Here is an 8,585-nt window from a genome sequence, read left to right on the forward strand (position 1 = left end):
TATTTTTTGTATAAAAGAATATAAAAAGTTTGTTAAAGTGAGTATGATTAACACATATTAGGTATAAAATTACTTACTTTAATAGGGTTATTGTATAGGCTTATCGGAATTTAAAACGAGTATTAATGGCTTCGAGTTCAATTTTTTTAATTTTTGAAGTTTTTTACATTTTATTCTGAATAACAAATGCTAATAAGAATTCTTATAACTCAAACACATGTGTCAATGTTTTCGAGTTCATTTTTTATTTTTAGAAATTTTGTTCGTTTTCGAGTTATATGGTTTCCAATTAGCAATTATATAACTTGAAACCCGTGTTTGAATTCCGGTTAGCATATCTGTGAATTCTATTAAAAAATTAATTTTACACATAATCTATGTTAATAATATTCACATTTAATGAACTTTTTTACATTTTTTTGCAATTTTTTTAAAAAAAATATAAACAAACTAAACGTGAAAATGAATTAATTGTATTCAAACAACACGTCAAAAAATTAGAAAAAATTACTCAAAAAAAAATAATTGAATTAAATGTAAAAAACATTAAACAATATATTCAAAAAAATGTCGAATAAATCTAAATAATAAAAAATATAAATAAATAAAATAAAATGTAAGCGAAAAAATATATAAAAAAATGTATATATATATATATATATATATATATATATATATATATATATATATATATATATATATATATATATATATAGGTTCAAATGTTTTTAGCAACTATTGTGTGCATGAATGCACCAATAGGAATTTAGGGAAAAAGAAATCATTAATTAAATAATAAATGACAGTTTAATCATTATGTATGTACAATTAACTATATTCCAAAATTATAATTCCTAAAATAATGGGTCAATTTCCCTTAAATATCATTTAAATCTCTGCATCGTTCACTACGTTATCATTCATCTTCAAAATGGGTATGTCAATGTCTGCGTTCACCAACACCTGAATCGTCGAACAACCCTAAAGAACCATAGCCGCCGACAAACAAGTTCGTCTACTCTCCCTCCTAAATTCATTAACCCCTTCCCCTGTCTGTACTATCGAGTATCGATCCACTCCACCTTCTCACAGTTCTTTAGGAAAAGCCTTAAGCTATAACCTGATCAAAATCACTCAAAAAAACATCTACAAACTTCTGGGATAATGATCGGAAAAGAAAAAAGCGAGACATAAGTGAGTTTAAAAGCCATCACCAGCACTTCCGTCTCCATTAGGGTTGCTGAGGAAGAACTAATTGAAGAAATTAACGAGAAGTTGCAAATCCAGGTAAGCAGTAACGTAAATTTTACAATTATGGGCAAAAAAAATTCATAGACTAGTGATATAATTCGAATAATAGTTGATTCCTCTTATTATCTCATCAATTTATTGACGTTAACCCCTTTTTCTTAAACCCTAATTGATGAAGCAACCTATTTTAATGGATGTTAAGCTTTGCTGAGTTGATTCCTCTATGTCTTACTTATCGATTTTGCGTCTGGAATATGATGTTAATTGTTTTCTAATTTTGCACCTTGAGTCGGTTGATTGGTTTTGAAATTGATTTCCGATTTTGCACCTTAAATCTAATTGTCTTTTGAAATTGCATATGATGTTTACCTTGTTGTTGAATCTGATGTTGATCTTGACATGTTAATCCGTTATGTGTAATGTGAAAGTGTAACTTTCCACCCACCAGGTGTTCGACATAATGCCAACATTGCATCATTCTTCCTTAAACATTCTAGATATTCTTATATGATAATTATTTCTTTTGATTTGTTCTAGATATTGTAAGTTATGTATACCTTAAATATTTTAAGCATTGTGGTTTACGTTTATTTATTCTATGTATATTGGTTTTATAAAATGTTCAATTCAAATTATTCTACTTATTCTATTGTATGTTGTATACTAGTTATTCTAACTACTTTTACTTATGTTTTATGTTATGTGTTGAGTATTCTATATATTCTGTTGTTGTTCCTTTTCAGTTGTTGCACAAAAAGTACAGTGGGAATTTCTTGGTTAATAGGTTGGGAAAATGGAAGGAATTTGAATACTTTGGTGAATCTGTTCCAGTTGGTGGTCTTGCTCATTATGTTACTGCACCTTCTCAAGGTAATGACTGACTTCATTCCATATTTCCATTCCATTCACATTCCTTGATTTGTGATGATTTATTGTTTGTTAGCATGTGAATATCATCTTCAGCTTGGCTGATATGGCAGCAAATCCCTTCCATGCTCTCTCTCTCTCTCTCTCTCTCGCTCTCTCTCTCTCTCTCTCTCTTTTTTTTAATATTTTAGTTAATTGAGTAATACTTAAAGGTTTGCAAACCTTAGCTTTAAATGGTTTCAAACTTTATAATTTTTTATTTTCACCTACAGTAATATAACTTGTTTGCTTTACCAAATGAATGTTAACCTGAAAATTCTTTCAGAATGAGGGCAATATTATTTTAGAATAAAGATGGCTTTAGTTTGAAGAAGGCTACTATTCTTTCATAATGAAGAAGGGAAATATTCTTCACATGTAATCCTGCAAGTTGATCAGATCTAGACAACCAAAAAAGACAGGGAAGCTTTAATTTTATTCTTTTACAATGATTGTTCTCTAAGAATGAACTCGAATTTATTCTTTATTTTTTTTTCATATCAGAATGCAAACACAAGTGTATCACTACAAATTACTTGACAATGAATTTATGATAGAAATGGCTTGAAGAATAGCTTGAAGACCTGATGGGAAAGACTTGAAGAATAAATTAAAGAATGATCACGCTCATTGTTTAAGAATGTTGTTATTTTTTAAGAATTATACTTGTTATTCTTTCAGAATGTTTGTTGTTATTCAATGAATTATAATCATACAATATAATTATTTGGTATATTATTAGTTTAAGAATCGATTTTGTGTATTCTTTCAGAATGTATTTACTAGTTTATGGTTGACATTCTATCATTCTGACAGAATAAAATCGAAAAATATATTTACTAGTTTATGGTTAAAATTCTATCATTCTGACAAAATAAAATCGGATTTTCAATTTTAAATTAATTTAAAACATTCAGATTTTTAAAAATAAATGAATTAATTATTCCTAAAAATTCGAAAATTTCCTTTTTTAATATAGGTTAATTAACTAAAATGTCTTTATGCTCAAATTTATGTGATTATATGGTATATGTTATCTTATTCTATTATCATAGACCCTCAGATCATGACCTTTGATTATATTCCATCCAATGGTTCAGATCTGTGCATTTTGGCACACAATAGTTACTAGAAACAAAATAACCTAACTATATATATATATATATATATATATATATATATATATATATATATATATATATATATATATATATAAGAAAAAGAAAAGTATAAAAATAAGGGTAAAATGGTCTTTTTAATTGGACTAAGGATGTACAGTGCAATTTTCTTTAAACCACATGGATGCATTATTTTAAATTTTCAAAGGTTGGACTGAAAGTACGAATATGATCAAACGACAGGGACCAAGACTGTAATTTACTCTAAAACATTTAACTAACCATTAAAACTCTTAAAATTAGAAGATAATTTTTAATAAAATAAGATTAGGAAACCTATATATAAAACACAACCTAAAGTCCTAAACAATTTATGTTTAATGTATATAACTTTTAGTGGTGATGAATTTATATTTTTAAATCCGAGCAATTCCAAATAAAATAAATAAAAGTACTGATATTAACTACGACGAGGTCCAATTATGAGATTTTCTGTGTCAAGGAAGTTTCGAGCGAAAGATAAAAATGTTGCACTATTTAGATTACAATGAAAACACACTAAATGAAGCTCTCCATATTTGACTAAACTGAAACAATCATTATCTTGAATTCTTGATCGATTATGCATTTCATCTTCACACGAGATCGTGACAAAAAGTCTCCTAGCGGCTAGCGTTCTTTCAACATTGAAGCACCCAATTGCGGTTTATGATGGTGCTTGGCAAAGCCTGGTTGGTCACCAAAATCTGAAAACGTCTCAATCTTCTGTGCATACGATACGACAGGGATGCATCAAGCATGAGTTACCATTTTAAGCTACCCCTTAATTAGGATAAAATGCAAAATAATAATAATAATAACAATAACAATAATAATAATAGAATTATTAATGATCAAATATGTGTGACAATTTCAAGTTATGTATAAAAAAGAGATAATTCCGGTTGTTTTTTTTTTTTTTTTTTAAAACAGGTCAAATAAATAAATAAATAAAATCGTTATAAAAATTAAATATTCTTTTACTTTTGTTTCTATAAATCTTTCTATTAATTAAATGATGACATGTGTCATATTAATATGTTAAAATAAGACATTAAATGTTATATATGTCACTATTTAATTGGTAGGAGAATTTTATAGGAATAAAAAGTACAAAGATATTTAATTTCTCTAAAGAAAATGGGTCAAATGTTATACTTGTGACCTATTAAGGCTGGTCGGTATGGGCAACGCCCACACTGACGTCTTTAGCTAAAAACAAAGAAACGGGCATTAAACGAAGGTGGAGGTGGCAACGGGAAGCAACGGTAGACACATAACGCCCAAAAACAATGAAAGGGAGCGGTGTTTGTGTGTTGTAACGCCTAAAAACTCCCAAAGGGCGTTGCCCATACCCAACACTTTAAGTGGCAAAAAAAACCGGACTGTTATGTTTAAAAACTTGTAACCTGTTAAATAGCGGGAAAAAAAAAAAAGATTAGATTGTCGGTATTTTTAAGTTTTAAAATATAATAGTTATTATAAAATAAAAAGGTAACATTATTTTTGTCTTACGGTTGTTAAAAACAAAGTGAGGAGAAAAGTCGGACACCGAGACAATGACAGCGTTCATAAAACGCGTTTTGCTTTGCACTGCGTGCGATTTGATTTGAAGGATTACATTGTAAAATTTAAATACAAATGTTTGATTATAATAATTAAACTGTAAGTCAATGTTTACGTTTTTTGTTTTCTATTTCTATTTTTTTTAACAGGTAAATATAATATATAATCTATTTTTAAATATAAATATATAATCTATTTTTAAACTATGATATAATTTCATCTATGTCTACCATATCATTTGAACCTTGAACTAAAAAAGTAAAAAAAACCACCTGATAACGTTTAACTAGAATTTTTTTTGTTTATTTTTGTAATAGAAATATAGAAGCTTTTTTAATACATACAAAGATGAAAAGATAAAATAAAATCACAATTATATAAAGAAATAGTCGTTAATGCAGAGTTTCTTTTTTCCAAATTGGTAATATATCATAATCAAGTTTAAAATTTATAAAAAGTGATTCCAATTGTTTCTTTAAAACACAACTGCTTAATTATCAAGTATTATTCTTATTCCATTATTTTCTGTTAAATATAATCACAATTTATCCGTCACAAACATGAAATGAAGAAAGGACTATTTACTTTGTTTTTTAATTTAATAAAGAATAGTCTTAAAATTTTAAAATGGATCTAAGTGTGGTATTCTGAAGTAGGGATACTATCAAACTGGAACCCATATCAAGAAAATAAAATTATCGAGATAAATATACATATATCATAGTCCTTGAAATCAGTGAAAAGTTTGTTTACGAAAATTATTAATAAGGCCTCAACAGTCAACACCATTGCTTCCATACCCTTGGTGGTCTACCTGGCTACCTTCAACATGAGCCCACCATCATGGTCTATAGAAAGAAGACGGAGGAATATAGGAACACATTAAGAAGAAAAGCAAATGGATTGGACATCCTCTTCCATGGTAAACACCACATGAGGCCACGATCATGGAGGTGTCATGGTGGCCATGTCATTTGGTCCTGTGGCGGACTTTAGTGGAGTATTGGGGTTCCGGGCCACTGCTAAATTTCCGGCACGTAGTGTAAATTTTTTTTTATTTTTTTTATTTTATTTTATTTTTTTTTATTAGGTGTACCGGCTTGAAGTACGATGGACACCCCTACTAAAACAGTCTGCGTCCGCCACTGATTTGGTCACTGGTATACCGACCTAATATTAATAATAACTAATATTAATAACTTATATGTATTGTAAAGGATCTATCACCAAAATAGATATATGCATCTATGCTCATACACATTTAGTTCGTGTTGCAAAGGTATTCCCAAACATGCACATTGCACAATATGATCTGTTGTTACCATATGTCATGTCCTTTAATTTACACATGAAATTGCAACACTGCAACATCAAACCTGGAATAATATGTGGCTGTGTAACTGTGTGTTACGTTGTGTTGCACTTCGCACATGTAAAACACTTCACAAAGTTGTGTGCAATACGCAATTCTAGTGGTGTCCGTGGGTAGTTGCATGTAAAACACTTGAAAAACAATATTTCACAAAGTTGTGATTTGCGGAAACCAACCTAAGAAATTATAGGAAGAGTTGCGCTTAGTAAAGATTGAACGTACGTAACAAATATTGTTTTTTGATGTGTGAGAAAATACAAACGTACGTTGGAAATACAAAGCACAACCGGCACAAAGAAAAATCTATCTTGGAAAAAAAAAGATCATGATATATCCGTATTTACAAAGGTGGACTCCCGAACATATGCTTAATGCCACATATTTCACTAAAACAATTAGATGGAGGGTGTGAGTGTAAAACTTTCCTTATTTTGTGTGGGCACAACATTTTTTCCTTCACTTTTATTTCCCTCGTTTAAACCCAAAGAATGGGTGGAAAGTTTCCCTTACTATTTTGTTTTTTTATTTTTTATTTTTTAAATAAAATTAATTTTTTTATGAATTATAATTTTTAAATTAATAATAAACATAAAATGTAATTAAAAATAAAAAAACATTTCATTAATTAAAATAAAAATTACATTAAACCTAATATTTAAATAAGTAAATAATTAAAAAAAACGCAAACAAAAAATCAAACAAACCACAACATAGAAAACATAATTAATATCCTAATTTTTTTAAAAAAAAACCAAAATACGTCACTCGAAATTATCGTCCTCGTCATCGACCTCATCGTCTTCATCATTCTCTTGAACGTCATTCCCGTCATCGGAATATTCGCTCTCGACGAATATATCAGAATCCTCGTCTGATTCGTCAAACAAATCATCGTGAGAAAACTCTATCGACGGCTGAATATGAGTCATATAAACGTGCTTCACCAAATCAACACGAAGGGCGTGATGAATGTCGCGATTGTGTACTTCTCTTCTATTTGCCCTATACTCTTGTGTACCAACGGCTACTCCTTCGACATTTGACAAAACTTCATTTTCGTTATATCAACATATCACTCTTCCTTCGTCTTCAAAAATCTTGTTATGCAATATGATAAATGCATACATTACGTGATGTAACATTTTCACTTCATATGATCTTTCCCCGACTGCTAGTACTTGTCAACGTCTCTTAAGTACACCAAATGTTCGTTCCACATCCTTCCTAGCTGACTCTTGCACCTCTTTAAACTTTTTCCTTTTTCTGGTCGTTAAGGCATGTAAACGATTTAACAAAAACAGATAAGGGAGGATATATAACGTCAGTAAGATAGTATCCACTCTTATATATGCTACCCCATTTGCTTGAAAATGTACATCGTGCGACTTTCCAAGGTAGATATCGTTGAATATCGGCGATTGGTCTAGCACATTAATGTTATTGTTTTCCCCAGATGGACCAAAGAATGCATGCCATAGCTAAAGATATGTGATGCGATAGCCTCTAGAATGATCGTCAGCTCTTTGTGGTCGCCTCTCATGTACTGACCACGCCATGCGTTGGGGCATAATGATCAACTCCAATGCATGCAATCGATACTACCTAGCATTCCAGGGAATCGATGATTGCCTTCATGCACCATGTACAATTAGTGGATATCGTTCATAGTTGGTTTGCACAAATATCGTTGCCCATAAACCAAACAGATCGCCATGCAGAACTTGTACACACACTCCCGCATGGTACACTCTGACATCCTAAAATAAGCGTGTAACACCCAAAGTTTTGAAGGCCAAGAAAGGAAAGAAAACCCTAACTTTAAGGGGAGACTCGGCGAGTCCAAGGAGGAACTCGGCGAGTCTGAGCGGGATCCGGGTCGAGGAGTAAGTGACCGACTCGGCGAGTCGGCCAAGGGGACTCGACGAGTCTGGTCTATGCGAGGAAAGCCCTAAATTCGGGACTTGGAGCCTATTTAAACGTCTCATTCTCTCCCCTAGGGTTCCTTTATTGCCTCTTTCACCCAAAACATCGAACCCTAAGCCCCATTGTTGCCCATTCAAGCTTCCAAGCCATTTTTGAGTGATTTGAAGGAAGAGGAAAGAGGGGAATCATTGAAGCTTCAAGGATTGGCCTTAGATCTGAAGATTGGGGAAACTTTCTGAATTATTGAAGGTATTAAGTCGTTTCCCTCCTTTAGATCTATTATGGTTGTGAGTTTTGGGGGCTTTTAGCCATGATTAGCTACCCCTTTTGAGTTAGAAGCCATATATGAAGTTGCTACTTCGGATCTAAGCATATTATGGTCTTGAGAAGCATAAAGTATCTGCCCTTGA

This window comes from Lactuca sativa, chromosome 9 (genome assembly GCF_002870075.4).
Source record: "Lactuca sativa cultivar Salinas chromosome 9, Lsat_Salinas_v11, whole genome shotgun sequence".
NCBI lineage: Eukaryota > Viridiplantae > Streptophyta > Magnoliopsida > Asterales > Asteraceae > Lactuca > Lactuca sativa.